This window comes from Miniopterus natalensis, chromosome X, assembly GCF_054644295.1.
Source record: "Miniopterus natalensis isolate mMinNat1 chromosome X, mMinNat1.hap1, whole genome shotgun sequence".
Taxonomy (NCBI): Eukaryota; Metazoa; Chordata; class Mammalia; order Chiroptera; family Miniopteridae; genus Miniopterus; species Miniopterus natalensis.
Window position 1 is genome coordinate 23,172,309 of NC_142103.1, and position 16,697 is coordinate 23,189,005.

At 39.3% G+C, this 16,697-nt stretch overlaps 1 non-coding gene across 1 annotated transcript; it reads right to left on the bottom strand.

Moving 5' to 3' along the window:
• Nucleotides 1-9,887: 9,887 nt before the first annotated feature.
• Nucleotides 9,888-9,994, bottom strand: LOC148090433 (U6 spliceosomal RNA). The gene has a single exon (XR_015713772.1). It is a non-coding gene; the product is annotated as a U6 spliceosomal RNA (small nuclear RNA).
• Nucleotides 9,995-16,697: the final 6,703 nt, after the last annotated feature.

Below are 16,697 nucleotides of genomic sequence, written 5' to 3' on the forward strand. Positions count from 1 at the left end.
TATATGTATATGTATATGTATATGTATATGTATATGTATATGTATATGTATATGTATATGTATATGTATATGTATATATGTGTGTACGCGCACGCGCTCGTGTGTGTGTGTGTGTGTGTATATAAAACCCAGCTCCACCCCAGGTCTTCCCCATGTTATTGTCTATGTCCATGGGTTATACATATATGCATATATGTTCTTTGGTTAATCTCTTCCTGTCTCCTCTCCCCTAACCTGCTCCCTACTGAGATCTGTTCCGTGCATCCATACCTCTGTCTCTATTTTGTGCACCAGTTTATTTTGTTCTTTAGATTCCACTTATAAGTGAGATCACGTGATATTTGTCTTTCTCTAACTGGCTTACTTCGATTAGCATAATATTCTCCAGGTCCAACCATATTGTCTCAAAAGGTTAAGGGATCCTTCTTTTTTAAAGCTGCATAGCATTCCATGGTGTAAATGTACCACAGCTTTTTTATCCCCTCATCTACCGATGGGCACTTGGGCTATTTCCAGATCTTAGCTATGGTCAATAACGCTGCTATGGACATAAGGGCGCATACATATATTCTCTCTGATTAGAGTTTTGGGATTTTTTAGGATATATTCCCAGAAATGAGATTGCTGGGTCAAACAGCAAATCCATTTTTAATTTTTTGAGGATCCTCCATACTGTTTCCCACAGTGGCTACACCAGTCTGCATTCTTACCAGCAGTGTACTAGGGTTCCCTTTTCTCCACATCCTCATCAGCACTTGTTCTTTGTTGCTTTATTGATGGTAACCATTTTGGTAGGTGTGAAGTGATACCTCATTGTTGTTTTATTTACATCTCTCTGATGATTAGTGACAGTGAGCATTTTTTCATGTGTCTATTGGCCATCTGTATGTCCTCTTTGGAGAAGTGTCTATTGAGGTCCTTTGCCAATTTTTTAAAAAATATATCTTTTTATTGATTTTAGAGAGAGGAAGAGAGAGGGAGAGAGAAAGCATCAATGATGAGAGAGTCATTCATCAGCTGCCTCCTGCACGCCCCTGACTCAGGATCTAGCCTGCAACCCCGGCATGTGCCCTGACCGGGAATAGAACCATGAACTCCTGGATCCTAGGCCGATGCTCAAATGCTGAGCCATGCCTGGCCAAGTTGCCCATTTTTTAAATTGGATTGTTTGTCTTCCTGGTGTTGAAGTGTATGAGTTCTTTGTATATTTTGGAAATTAAACACTTATCAGATGTATCATTGGCGAATATGTTTTCCCATACAGTAGGTTCCCTTTTCATTTTCTCAATGGTTTATTTTGCTGTGCAGAAGCTTTTTAGTTTGATGTAGTACCATTTGTTAATTTTTCCTTTGTTTCCCCTGCCCTAGGAGATGTATCAGTGAAGATACTGCTATGTGAGATTTCTGAGACTTTACTGCCTGTTTTCTTCTAAGATTTTTATAGTTTTGTGACTTATATTTAAGTCTTTTATCCATTTTGAGTTTATTTTTTGTGTATGGTGAAAGTTGGTGGTCTAGTTTCATGTTGTTGTTTTTTTGCACGTACCCGTCCAATTTTCCCAGCACCACTTGTTGAGGGGACTATCTTATTCCATTGTATGCTCTTATCACTTTTGTCAAATATTAATTGGCCATATCAACATGGTTTGATATCTGGGGTCTCTGTTCTGTTCCATTGGTCTATATGCCTGTTTTTGTGCCAGTATCAGGCTGTTTTGATTACAATGGCTTTGTAGTATAGTTTAATATTCAGTATTGTGATCCCTCCAATTTTGTTCTTTCTCAAGATTGCTGAGGCTATTTGGTGTCTTTTTTGATTCCATATAAATTTTTGGAATATTTGTTCTAGATCTGTGAGATATACCATTGGTATTTTAATAGGTTTTGCTTTGAATCAGTAAATTGCTTTGGGTAGTATGGACATTATAATGATGTTAAGTCTTCCAATCCATGAACACGGTATATGCTTCCAGTCGTTTATATCTTCCTCTATTTCCTTTTTCAATGTCCTATAGTTTTCTGAATACAGGTCTTTTAACTCCTTGGTTAAGTTTATTACCCGGTATCTTTGTTGTTGTTGTTGTTGCAATGCTAAATGGGATTTTTTTTTTTTTTTTTTAGTTTCTTTTTCTAGGTTCATTATTAGTGTACAAAAGTGCCATTGATTTCTAGGTGTTAATTTTGTATCCTGCTACTTTTCCAAATTTATTTATTAAATCTAGCAGTTTTTGGTAGCATCTTTAGGGTTTTCTATATACAATATCATGTTATCTGTGAATAATGAAAGTTTTACTTCCTCCTTTCCAATTTGGATGACTTTTATTTCTTCTCCTTGTCTGATGGCTGTAGCTAGGACTTCCAGTACTATGTTGAATAATAGTGGTAAAAGCGGACATCCCTGTATTGTTTCTGATCTTAAGGAAAATGCTTTTAGTTTTTGCCTATTGAGTATGATGTTGGCTGTAGGTTTGTCATATATGTCCTTTATTACTGGTGAGGTATGATCCCTCTATTCCCACTTTGCTGAGAGTTTTTATCATAAATGGGTGCTGGATTTTGTTGAATGCTTTTTCTGCATCTGTTGATATGATCATATGATTTTTATCCTTCATTTTGTTTATGTGATGTATACATTTTATATTTTTTAAGTTTTGTGTCATATAAAGAAATCAGCTGTTCAAAAATTACATAATAAAACAGAATAACAGAATCTACTTGAGAGTTAGTTAAAAACACTGAGCTTAATGAGACAGAACTCTAGGGGTCCACAATCTGCCTTTTTAGCTACTTCTGCCCCGTAGATTCCAATGTAAGTGGTGAGAAAAATATATTGAGAAAAACACTGGCCTAAACACTTTGGAAAACCAGAAGAATGGCAAAGAAGTCTGCAGTGTAAGTTAGGACCTTCTCTAGCAATTTCTCTCTGAAGCAGGCCCACATCAGATTTGAAATTATAAGGCTTCCAAATACATTTCTTATTTTCCTGCCTTCCTGCACCTTCCAATGATGTAATCAAGTCTTCTTTGGGAAATCCTGATATTTCTTGACAGTGGAAAATATTAAGCGTCCAGCACCTATGGTTGTATGAGTTTTATCTTTCATATGATCACGCTAGCAGAACATACCCATTTGGAAGAATAAGGGTTTTGAAGAAAGAGAAAAACCCCTCTAAAAAACAATTTCAAGAGTGATTTCACTTGCCTTACACTTCTGCTGCCAGTCACAGGAGCAGCAGCAGGACTGCAACCCCTGCCTCCTATTAAGGGGAACTGCTTGTGGATTTTGAGTCAGGGTATGGACAACATTAAGGTCTTGCTGGGAACTGAATTACACTTATCCTTTTCTTGAGCAAATTTGATGCTCTTTTAAAAGTAATATTAAGTAACATTTATTGCATATGTGTGTTAAGCACTTACGACGTTGTCTTACTTATTTTTCCAGCCCTGCAAGGTAAGCACTGCAGTGTTTTTATCTCCATTTCACAGATATGGAAAATGAAACTTAAGTAGGGTAAGTGGTTAGCTGCAGGCCACACAGCTAATAAGCAGTCTAGTTGGGATTTAAATTCTGGCAATCTGATGCTAGAGTCTGTCCTCCTAACCATTTCACTACAGTGCCTCTCTTTGGTGGTGGTAGAGGGTTATTCCTACTCAAAGACAAGATCCAGTCACCCAATAGAAAGGTTTTGCAACTCTGTCCCAAGAGCTCAAGAAATCTCCATAGGCTCTGTCTTTGACTTGCAGTCCTGATTCGTCTGGTTGGTTGCTCTGGCCAGCTATGCCTGGTTTTCTGGAAGAACCCAGATTCTCTCCCATTGGAATTGGCGCTTCAGTTTGAAAGGTTGTCTGGCTGAATGTTCAGCTTCTCCCTTGATCACTGGCCTTCAGATAAACTTTAGCTTCAATCTCTAAAGCCCACAAGCAAGTGCAGTGGAGCTTTACTCATATTCCCAGCACAGGTCCCCAGCATAGATGTATAGTATCCTAGCATCCTGCTTGTCCTACCAGCAAGAGAAGAACAGACTCTCTTGGTCTCTCTCAGACTTTTCTTTCTCAGCTAGCTGCTTCTGCTGACCCCTCACCCTCAGTCATGTGCAACAAGATCTCTCAAGCCTTGCCAACAAGTTGACAAGCATGCCATAAAGGAACAAGCCAGCAGCAATGACTCATTGGTGGCCCAGGATTGTACCTTAGAGCTATAATGCATTTGATGGCTTTTGCTGCTCCTCCCTATTAGCTGTTGGGCTACAACCCAGGCAGGGTGGAGACAGGAAGAGGAAATGTTTAATACAACAACCATAATCTATGCACTTTTTAGTTTTTCAGCAGTGGGGACAAATTTTCATCAAACCAGTCACTCATTATTGCCTTGTTCCACTGTGGGGTGCATTTGAAAATGGTTGGCCATGGTGGGGAAAAGGTAGAGTGTTTGGCCACATAATAGAGTAAAACAAACTGGCCCAGCCTCAATCAGAATAAACTGGAAGCTTTAATCAATGGTGTTAACCAGTCCCAGATAGGGGGACAGAAACAACACGAGCTCATTTTTGGAGAACATTTGCTTGGTTTCATTAGCTATTTTGTGAGCCTAATTATGCTTTGCTAGTTTGTATTTTTTATCATCTCCTTGTCATCAGCCAAGTCCTACATACTATGTGAAGTTAGACCTCTATATCTCCTTTTGCTGCTTTGACCTTATCCTTCCCCTTTTCAAAACCATTTAGCAGTTCTTTCATCAGAACACCAGAAAAAGTAGAGCCTATCCATAGTCCATTTACACAGAATAAATAGTATGGACTTTGGAGCCGGAATTCCTGAATTTTGAAGCCCAGATCTGCTACCTATAGCCTGTATAACCTTGGACAAGATACTGAATCTCTCTGTTTTCCAGTTTCTTCCTCCATAAAATGCAAATAATAATACTACCTATCTTATTGGGTAGTTATGAGAAATAAATGAGTTAATATTTGTTAAGCACTTGGAACAGTGTCGAACTGTAGTAAGTGCTATGTAAATGTTTGTTAAATAAATAATGTGTATGTTCATTCATAAAGAAATACCTCTTAAGTAATCATGAGCTAGCCAGAGGTTGGCAAACTTTTGCTGTGGAGGGCCACATAGCAAATATTTTTAGGCTTTGAAGGCCACATGATCTCTGTCACAAGTACTCAACTCTGCCATCAGAGTGCAGAAACAGTCATAGACAATATGTAAGCCAACACAAATTTGTTTACAAAATCAGTTTGGCCTAGTTTTGGCCCACATGCCATAGGTTGCTGACACCTGTGTTGGGGAATTGAGATACAATGGTATGCAAAACAGACACATTAAATCATTTGGTCTAGTGTAAGAGACAGTTATTAAATAAATAATTTTTAAGTATAGGGGCAGAGTTGGGATAGGGGTGAGTGTAACAACATACTCTGAAAAATCAGCAAAGGCTTCTCTGAGGAAGTGGCTTCCAATTGAGATCAGAGTGAGATGTAAACAGATGAATGGGGGCATGTGTGAGATGCCCCACATTGATATCACTCTCAAAGACTAAGGATGTCCTAAACAACCTAAATATCCCCATCTTACTCTTCATTTAATCTATGGAGAAATATTTGAGACTTTATTCAATTCTTTCCTGAAGTTGTTTTTAATCTTGGCATGTATAATCTCTTGTGAGAATAGCAGAATTGTTAAAATCATAGACTATTGCCAGACTGTTTGGTCTCACATGCTAGTTGTGTAACCTTGGGCAAGTTACTTAATCTCTCTGTATCAAAGTCTCCTCTTTTTGTCTGATGAAGAGGACAATGTTAGTATTACCTACCTCATAGGGCTGTTATGAGGATTAAATGAGCCAATCCATGTAACCTATTTGGAATAGTGGCTGGCTCATAATAAGTGTTAATATGTGTTAACTATTTCTATTGCTGTGGTTTATGTGTTTGATACTTTTTGTAAGTACACTAGGTTTTCCTTTTCTTCCTACTAACATAACCTCCTTCTTATTCTGAGGAGTACCATTCCACTAAATTCTCTTTTTCAGGATTTAGATACCAAGCCAATAAGACAATGGTTAACATGTATCAAACACTTATGTTCCAGATTCTGTGCTAAACAGTTTGCATACAAATCTCATGTACTCCTCAAAATCAAAGTCTTAATAGTCCATTTAAATTGAGAAAACTGAGACTCAGAGAAATTATGTAATGGGAGACTGACTATGCCAATGGACAATAGCCAGGCCATATATAAAAATAGAACTCTGACCTACACTTGCAGAAAATTCCCAGGAAACTAATCCTTTATCTACAATCACCAGCCCAGGAAGGCAGCCTGCTATAAGTCAGACTTGTAGGGGGTCAGACTGCTATCTCTAATAACAATCCAGGAAGGTAAATAATAGCCCTTGTAACAATCAGATCCAAATGTCCAGGACTTGATTAATAACTGATAGTGTAGGACCAATCAGAGAGAGCCAAATATGTACCTCTAATCAATCTCACAGGATATGCTGTTTCTAGTTAGCCTGTTTCAGGGAGAAATTTTCCTCTACCCTTCTAGGTTCTTCTGACTTGTCTAAGAATTAGATTGACCACTGATTTGTCACAGATTGACAGGAGAAAATTCAATTAAATTTAATATGTATGGGGGTTCCACAAGAAAATGGGAGCCCAAGGACAAATCAGGACTTGAGGCTTATATGTCATTTATTTATTTATTTATTTATTTATTTATTTATTTATTTATCCTCACCAAAGGATATTTTTTCCATTGATTTTTAGAGAGAGTGGAAGGGATTGAGGGAGTGAGGGAGGGGGAGAGAGAGAGAAACATTGATGTGAGAGAGACACATTGATTGGTTGCCTCCCACACGCTCCCCAACCAGGGCTGGGGATTGAACCTGCAACCCTTCAATAAACAGGCCAACGCTCTAACCATTGAGTGACACTGGCCAGGGCTTATATGCCTTCTTGAGCTGAGGAGAAAAGGGTAATCATTTAGAACTTCAAAAGATAGGAAGGCAATTCACATGGAGATGGAAAAACAAATGTTTGCCTGGCCATGCAAAGCCAATGGGAAACAGAGTGGGCTCTGATATCTAGGCCCTGTCTAGTTTCTTCTACCACACTTAGCCCATTTTCCTTGTAGATATCTCTGGTGATAGCTCTATTCTGAGAACAGTCCATTTATCTAAAATCTTTTAGGCAGTTTAGGGGGAAGTAACAAGAAAAACTTCCCAAGTGTTCTGTTTCTTAAAAATAACTAGTGTAAATTAATGCTCATGCCAGAGATACATTTTGGGGTGGCAAGTTTTGCTCCCATACACCTGCCTACAGCTTTCCTATTGTAACAGCCACCAATTAATGCATACCTGAAGACTTTTCTTTTTCCACTATAAAACTTTTCCACCTTTTTGCCTGCCTTTGAGTATCTCTACCTAAGACTAGTGATGATGGCTGACTCTCTTGCACAGCAAGCTTGGAATTCAATAGCCTTTGCTTGTTCTCACTTGATTGGTCTTTCTTTATTTCCACAGTTACATCCTAAGGGTCACAAGGCTATTAAGTGACAGAGCTAGGATTTAAACCCTTGTCCAGCAGACTCCAGAGTCCCAAGTCCTTAATCAGTATAATATATTGTCTCCCCACACATACTTTCAAGATGTTCTTGAATTGTACATTTTGATGGCATCCTCTTCACCTTTCCCACTGAAAAGAGATCATCTATTCCCCTTATGCAGCAGCTCCTGCCTCACCCTCTGTATGTTCTCTAGCTCATTGCACAAATACAGGAGCAACTTACATACCATAATTACAGGGCAGCACCCAAGTAAGAGTATAGGTGTGTGTTTTCATCAAGGCTAGCACTATGAGTAGGCAGAGTAATCAAGATAAAGATGTAACATCTGTTGAATACTTATTATGTGCCAAGCACTGTGTTGAACACTTTATATGCATTAATTATCATATTTAATCTTCAGAACAACACTAGGAAGAAAATAATGCTATTATTCCTATGGTACAAATGATGAATTGGAAGCAGAGAGAGCTCCAGCAATATTGGTATGACTTAGGGGATAGAGAAAATTTTTTTGCTCCCCAGGACACTTCTGGGTAGCACTCCTACCTGAAAACCCATTTTTTTTTCAAGGTGTTGGCAAGGTTGGCTTCTTTTGAGGGCTATGAAGGAAGAATCTTTCCCAGGCCTCTCTCCTTGCCTCATAGATAACTGTCTTCTTTTTGTGTCTTCACATCATTTTCTCTATGTTCATGTCTGTGTCCAAATTTCTTCTTACAAGGACACCAGTCATATTGGATTAGAGCCCACTCTAATAACACCATTTTGAGTTTCATTATCTCTTTGAAGACCTTATCTTTAGATGTAGTCACATTCCGAGGTACTGGGCATTAGTACTTCAACATATGGAATTTGTGGAGGAAACAATTCAGCTCATGTCAATCACATATGTTCTAATGGCTCCAAAATCTCTATCCACATCTCTTGTCCAGATTTCTTTTTTGAGCTTCATACCATATAGCCCAATACTTCTCTGACAGGTACACTTTCCCACCATGTATGTACTCTTAGCAGTTAGCATAGTTGGTTGAATGAATAAGTTACCTAACAGGCGGTTGGGTATGTGGTCTCACAACACTTCAAACATAACATGTTCACAATTGTACTCATTTTCTTCTTCTTAAATTTGTTATTCTCTGTATTCATTATCTTGGAAAGTGGCACCTATATAGTCACTCCGTTTCCTAGGTAAGAAATCTGGTGTTATTATAAACTCTCCTCTCTTGCATGCCATCTCTCAAGAGTCATGAAATTCCTTTGTTTTATTTCCTTAACATTTTTCTTATCTGTCCCTTTTTCTCCACCTGTGACTATTTCTTGATTCACAGATCCTCTTTATCTCTTACTAGGATTTCCCCCCCTTCCTTTTTTTTAATTGTTCAAAATATTACAGATGTCCCTTTGTCTCCTCATTGACCCCGTCTACCCCACACCCACTCCTTACACAGGCCTTTACCACACTATTATCTGTGTCCATGGGTTATGCACATATGCATATAAATTCTTTGGTTAATCTCTCCCCACCCACCCCCACCTCCCCCACCTTCTCTCTGAGATTCATCAGTCTGATCCATGCTTCCATGTTACTGAATCTATTTTGTTCATCAGTTTTTTAAGTTCTTTATATTCCATATATAAGTGAGATCATGTGATGTTTGTCTTTCTCTGCCTGGCTTATTTCGCTTAGCATAATATTCTCTAGGTCCATCCATACTGTCCCCAAGGGCAGAGAGCCTTCTTCTTTACAGCTGCATAGTATTCCATGGTGTAAATGTCCCACAGCTTTTTTATCCACTCATCTACTGATGGGCACTGGGCTGTTTCCAGATCTTAGCTATTGTAAATTGCGCTGCTATGAACATAAGGGTGCATATATTCCTTCTGATTAGTGTTTCAGGATTCTTAGGATATATTCCTAGAAGTGGGATCACTGGGTCAAAAGGCAGCTCCATTTTTAATTTTTTGAGGAACCTCCATACTGTTTTCCATAGTGGCTGCACCAGTCTGCATTCCCACCAGCAGTGTACCAGGATTCCCCTTTCTCCACATCCTCACCAGCACATGTTAGTTATTGATTTGTTGATGGTATCCATTCTGAAAAGTGTGAAGTGATAACTCATTGTGGTTTTAATTTGCATCTCTCTGATGATTAGCAAAGTTGAGCATTTTTTCATATGTCTCTTATCCATCTGTATGTCCTCTTTGGAGAAGTGTCTATTCAGGTCCTTTGCCCATTTTTAAATTGGATTGTTTGTCTTCCTCTTGTTGAGTTGTATGAGTTCTTTGTACACTTTGGAAATTAGCCCTTTATCAGATAAAAATATGGAATGCTTCAGGAATTTGCATGTCATCCTTGTGCAAGGGCCATACTAATCTTCTCTGTATTGTTTCAATTTTAGTATATGTGCTGCTGAAGCGAGCACCGAATCCCCATTTTAAAAGAAGTGCTGGTTTTATCAAAATGAAGGTGGGGGGCTTAGTGGAGAAGGGAAAATGGGGGGAAATGGGGGACATTTGTAATAGTGTCAACAATTTAAAAAAGCAAATTTCTCTAAAGAGGTAAAACATTGTCTTCCTAACCCTTCATACTTGGAAGTTCCATTTCTGAAAGCTGGTTTTGAAAGGCAGAAAAGTAGAGAGAGCAAGGACACACTCAGTGAGGGAGCAGACTTTGGGGCATTTACTGAGAGATATAATTCATGTAAGAGCCAGAGAGCTGGCCCTGGGTTCTACTTCCGGTAACCATCCTAAGAACAGTGTCTGAAGCCATCCCATTTCTATTTTCCAAGCTTTCTTTGAAGTTCTGGACAAGGCCATTCCCTCCCCACTATCATGAACATAAGATTATGAAACCTTTCCCTTAAAGCTTCTTTAAACTATTGCTCACTCCAAGTGGCCTACATTGATTAAGGTTAGATCTATTTTCCTGAGCAACCAGAGCAAATCATTGCCAAAGATTCTAGCTCAACCTGACCATTCAGTTCTTATCATAAAAGGGACACTACATGTTCCAGTCAGTGTATTAATGGACCTTCACAAAGCCCACAAGCTGACTGGGTTGAATTGGTTTTAATATAATTCAACTGTCTCAAGTAGTCAGAGTGTAAGCCATCACCCTATCTCCATCCTTCAGTTCATTCCATCTCCATTCCTCCTTTTAGGAAGTTTCCAAATTGGTGATTTGGGCTAATCAGCTACCTCCTACACAAAGCAGTAAAAAATAAATAAAAATAAATCAATGTTCTGTGTCCACTGTTAGCTAAGCTTTTTATCTATGGTCCAGAAATCATTTTTAAAATAGGTGTTTTCATAATAGCTGGCTTCCTATGTTGCTGTCTAACTAGCTGAGGGAAAACAAAAAAGAGGCTGGAGAGAGAGAAAGAAGATAAGACACGTCTAAAAACTTCTCCCTTTATGTCCCATCCTACAACCCACCTATCACAAACCCCAAACCTTAACTGAAACTGGAACTACACAACTGGAGTTGGCTGTGGGTTGGAAGGGAGCAGGTAGTTTTACCAATTCAGCCTGAGATTTAGTGACACTCTTATATACCACACACCTGTTACATGTACATAAAAATATCATTTCAAGAACATGATTTCTAATATTGACCCCACCCTCAATATACAAGTATATACCCAGAAGTACACAGTTTTCTGACTCTGTGTCCCATATAAGGTGAGCAGGTCTAGGAAGAGTATTTAAGTCTGCTTTCCCCACACTCCTGCTCCTTTTTTCCAGCCAGTATTGGCTTCCCTTCAACTGTGTGTGTGTGTGTGTGTGTGTGTGTGTGTGTGTGTGTAGAGGTAAGGGAAGAGAAGGGAGGAGGAAGAGGAAGACAGAGGCATCAGTCATTGATTTAGAACAAGCTCTAAAAGTGGTCTAAGCCAGTAGTCTATAAATGGCCAGAAAAATATTTTAGTCTTTGCCAGCCATATGGTCTCTGTTACAGCTACACAACTCTGCCATTGTAGCACTTAAGCAGTCATAGATGATATGTAAATGAATGAGCAAGGATATGTTCCAATAAAACTTTATTTATAAAAAGTGGTGAGCTGGATTTGACCTGCAGGCTGTGGTTTGCAGACTCCTGATCTAAAATAATGAGAAGGCTAGAGATCATGAAGGTGTGGCCATTGTTTGAGTCTGTTGAGTTGAGTGTCTTGCATCTTCACAGGCTATAATTTTGAACACCACTGGTTACTACCCAGATATGGGAGTAGAAGTCATGCTACAGAAGGATGCAAATGATTAGGCCCAGTGTGGCCTGACCTCAAGACGTGCTCTGGGTAGTGCTGTTTTAGTGCAGAAATCCTGAAAGGAGCTTTCTTCCTTTCTATTTCTTCTGATTCCTAGAGGTATAATGTGTATTTTGTTTGAAGAGGGGTGTAGGAGATAGGAGGAAGATAGGAAGATTTCCAGTGACTTGAGATTCTGATGAATCTGATTCCAGTTGAGGTCTGCAGGCCTCCAAGTTAGCAGCACAGCAAGCTTGCTCTCCTTTGTATGGATTGTCATGAATTATTTAACCAGGGTCTTATTGACAGATATTTAGGTTTTCCATATTTTTTTTTTTTTTTCTAAAGAGAGAGAAGAAGGGAGAGGGAGAGAAACATTGATTGGTTGCCTTCCGCTAGCGCCTCGACCTGGGATGGAACCTGCAACCTGGACATGTGACCCACTGGGTATAGAACCCACAACTTTTCAGCGCATGGGATGACATTCCAACCAACTGAGCCACACTGGTTAGGGCTCCATAATTTTTTGCTACTGAATAATCCTTATATATGTGGGCGTGTATTTTCATGATAAATTCTTTTTTTTTTTTTTTTTAATATATCTTTATTGATTTCAGAGAGAGGAAAGGAGAGGGAGAGAGAGACAGCTAGAAACATCAATGATGAGAGAGTCATTGATCGGCTGCAGCCTGCAACCTGGGCATGTGCCCTGACCGGGAATCGAACCCTGATCGCCTGGATCCTAGGTCGACGCTTAACCACTAAGCCATGCCCGGCCAGGCTTCATGATAAATTCTTAAAAGTGGAATGGCTGCATAAAGATGTTCCAATCTACAAATACAACAGCACAATGAAACATGAAATCTCATTGCAATATGAAAATTTACTTTTCTTATTATGAATGATGTTGAGGATCTTTTCATATATTTGAGTCATTTGTATTTTCTTTTCTGTGAACTGTTTGTTCATGTCCTTTACCTATTTTTCTATTGGATTAGTGGTCTTTTCTTTATTAATTTGCAGTGGCTCTTTATATAGTAAGGAAATTAGCTCTTTGGAATTAAATTGCAAACATTTTTCCTGGATTACAGATCCTTCACTGTAGTAGTGAGACTTTTTATAATTTCTCAGTCAGAGCATGTAGTAAAGTAACTTTATTTAGGATTTTTCCTGCATCTACTTGCAATCTATGGAAATTTATTTCCTTCTTGCCTTATTCCTTATATTCTGGATCCTATTTTTTTTCTCTTCCTTGCTAAAATATTACCTGGCTAGTGATTACCTGCCTTTTTCTAGTCAAAGAATCTTTAAGAATCTGATTAAAGGATCCAAGATGATGGTGGAGTAGGTGGAAGCTACACTTACCTCCTGCAAGGACCAAACCGGAATTACAACTAAAATATAAAACAATCAACCAGAATAAACAAACGAAGATTAGCTGAACATAAATTTTATAACTATGGATTTACAGAAGAAGCTACGTCTAGTCTGGTAAGAAGGGTGGAGATGCAAAAAGGGCTGTCTACAGATGGCCAATAGACCTATGGAAAAAATGCTCAAAGTCACTAATCATCACAGAGATGCAAATTAAAACTATAATGAGATATCACCTCATTTTGATATTTGAATGGTTATCATCAATAAATCAAGAAACAACAAGTGTTGGTGAGGATGTGGAGAAATGTGAACCCTCTTGCACTGTTGGTGGAAATGCAGATTGGTGCAGCCACTGTGGAAAGCAGTATGGAGTTTCCTCAAAAAATTAAAAATAGAACTGCCTTATGATCTAGCTATTTCACTTCTGGGAATATACCTGAAGGAACCTGAAAGATTAATTCAAAAGAATATATGGATTCATATGTTCATTGCAGTTATTTACAGTAGTCAAGATTTGGAAGCAGCTCAAGTGCCTATCAGTAGATGACTGGATAAAAATACTGTCATACATTTTCACAATGGAATAATACTCTGCCATAATAAAGAAGGAAATTTTACCTTTTGTGACAGCATGGATGGACCTCGAGAGTATTATGCTAAATTAAATAAGTCAGTCAGAGAAAGACAAATACCATATGATTTCACTTATATATAGAATCTAATGAACAAAATAAACAAACTAAATAGAAAGAGAATCATAGATACAGAGATCAGACTGACAGCTGTCAGAGGGGAGGAGGTTGGGTGCTGGGTGAAAAAAGTAAAGGGATTAAGCAAAAACCAACAGCAGCAACAACAAAACTCATGGACAGAAACAACAGTATGGTGATTACCAGAGGGAAGGGGGTCATGGGGGAGGTAGAAGATGGTAAAGGAGGGATAAATGGTCATGCAAAGAGACTTGACTTTGTATGGTAAACACACAATGCAATATACAGATGATGTATTATAAAGTTGTACACCTGAAACCTGTATGATTTTATTAACCTATGTCACCTCAATAAATTCAATAAAAATTAATTGGAAAAAAAATCCTGTTAAAGCTGTGGACCTAATGCCCAGAAATATACCCACATATAACACAACTACAACTTTGCATTTACTTTTAGGGAGGTCATAACCATTCTGAAGAATGATTCTTGAAGTGTGGCCTACGGATATCCTGCATCAGAATCTCTTTGGAAACTTGTTTAAAATGCAGATTCCTGAAGTGAAGGAATCAGAATCTTTGTATTTGCATTTGGGGTTATGGAATTGCATTTAAATATATTCCGGTAATTATGATACACACAAAAGCAACCCACAACCTAGAGGTACCCATGGATCTAGGTCAAGAACCCCTGGTTTAAGTCTCAATCTTTAGTTAGAGTGTTTGAATTCTGATAAGAACATTTGAAAGAGGAAAATCCTCAGGAATCAAGGTTCAAATGAAGCTGTAAAAATCAAGTGACTGATAGGGAAAATGACTCCTCTACAGAGGTCTCTCAAATTATACCATGAGGTCAGTTAATTAAAGCAGTATCTGTGTGTGTGTGAATGAAAAGGAAAATCCCATGTGAAGCTATCTTTATCTTTTTTTGAAATGTATATAAATTTTTTTTTTCCAATATCTATCCCTCTTTCTCCCTCCTCACTTTCTCTTTCTCTCTTTTTTTTCATTAAAGTACAGCAAAGCATAGCTTCACTCCATGAGGAAAAGGTGTTGTTAAAAGGTAAAGTGGTTTTCTGGTAGCAGCCCGAATCTTGCTAGAATAGGTGGTTGATAAGGGTGATTTGACTAGCATTTGGTTTTTTTTCATAGAAGGGTGTGCTAAGGGGAAACAGTTACTTGGTTGTCAAGACCTCAGTTCTTACTCTGTAGGGGCCACAGGGCCATTCTTTCATGTTGGTGGCACTTTCCCATCCTATAAGCAGCCTCCCCCAGGGACCAACTAGCCTTCTTTGCTGAGCAGTGTTTGCTAATGGTTTCTTCTCAAGAAATACACAGTGTGGCCTCTTATAGCAGTGTCTCTTAATTATGTGGACCTCTACCAAGACAAAAGCACTAAGCATACAATTTGCATAGAGTGCCAGGGGCCCACAAACTTTCTGAAGCCCATCCATGAGCTCCTAGGGCACTACTTCCCAAACTCAACTCCCGGACTTCTGAGAATCTAGGTCACTCCGGGGCCTTTGTAGAAATCCCAAGGCCTATGCTTCACTCCAGACTTACTGAGACAGAATTTCTGAGATAGCTGCCTGGACAAGCTCCCCAGATGGTTCTCATATGCACTGAAATGTGGGACATACTGGATCTGAGTTAAGAATCCTGATAGAGGGTTCCTTCCTGTGTTAACTAATGTGATAATTCAGTTCCCATGGATGTCTTCTCCAAGTGAAATCACTGAGCTCAGGGGAGTGCAAGACACTGGGGGTCACCACATGGTTCTAACATGCGAGTCTTCAAAAAATTAGGCTAACACACTGATTTTGTTTTCTTTCCAGATCAGATTCTACCTAGGAACATGCTGGGAGATTGGTATGCTTGAGATGAGAAAATAAGATAGTGCAGCTTGAGAGCTATTCAGTGATTCTCTTTATAGATACAGTCGATCTAAGCCCTCTATATTGTAAACATGGACTTGAAAATTGAGGTGCACAGCTTGCTGCTGCTCATCAGGGAGAGGAGGCTCAAGTGAACCAATGTCTACTTAATAAGAGAGCATCTGGCTGTGGCAGCCTGCCTAGCTTCTGGCAGCCTGAGAGTGTGTGGAGTGAGGTAGGGGGAAAGGGATCCTTTAACCAGCTCCATTCCCCAGACATGTCCCCCCACCAGTTCCCTTGATGCAACTCAGATAGAGGCTGCTTTCTGGGGAGCTGTCTTACTCTCCAGGGCAGCCCCCCTTTTGCCCTGCTACCTTCCTGCTAATAAGCAATCTTTGAGGATTGGGGAGGGCAGCCTTCCTGGAGGGCTACACGTGCTCCTCCTCTCAGCTGGCTAGAGAAGCCATGGAGAAGGAGACAGGAATGTGCAGGCCGCTTTGCGTGTACACAGAAGATAGAAGATTCCACTCAATAGCTGCTGCCAGGTCTTGTGGCAAAATAGGCACGTCATGGTTTATTTCATTGAACAAAAGCGTACTTTAAGGTGGTCACCTTTGGTGTGGAGCCTACTCTGCCAACCCAGAACTCAATTTAGCTCTCAGTTTCAAGAGGAACCATTGGGTCCCAATAGAAACAACCAAGGATAAATAAACAAATGCAGAAGACTGGTTTACATACTCAACCTCCAATTTATTAAGTATCAGTGACAGTTCTACCCGTAGGAGCAATATGTCCCCTCCTTGAGCTGGTTTGTGTAGGGGGCAAACTTCTCTTAGCTCACAACGCTAAAACATCTCACAGTGGGCTCTGCCCTTGTGCCTAAACTCTCCACCATTGGAGGTGCTATTTTACATTAGGGCATGCA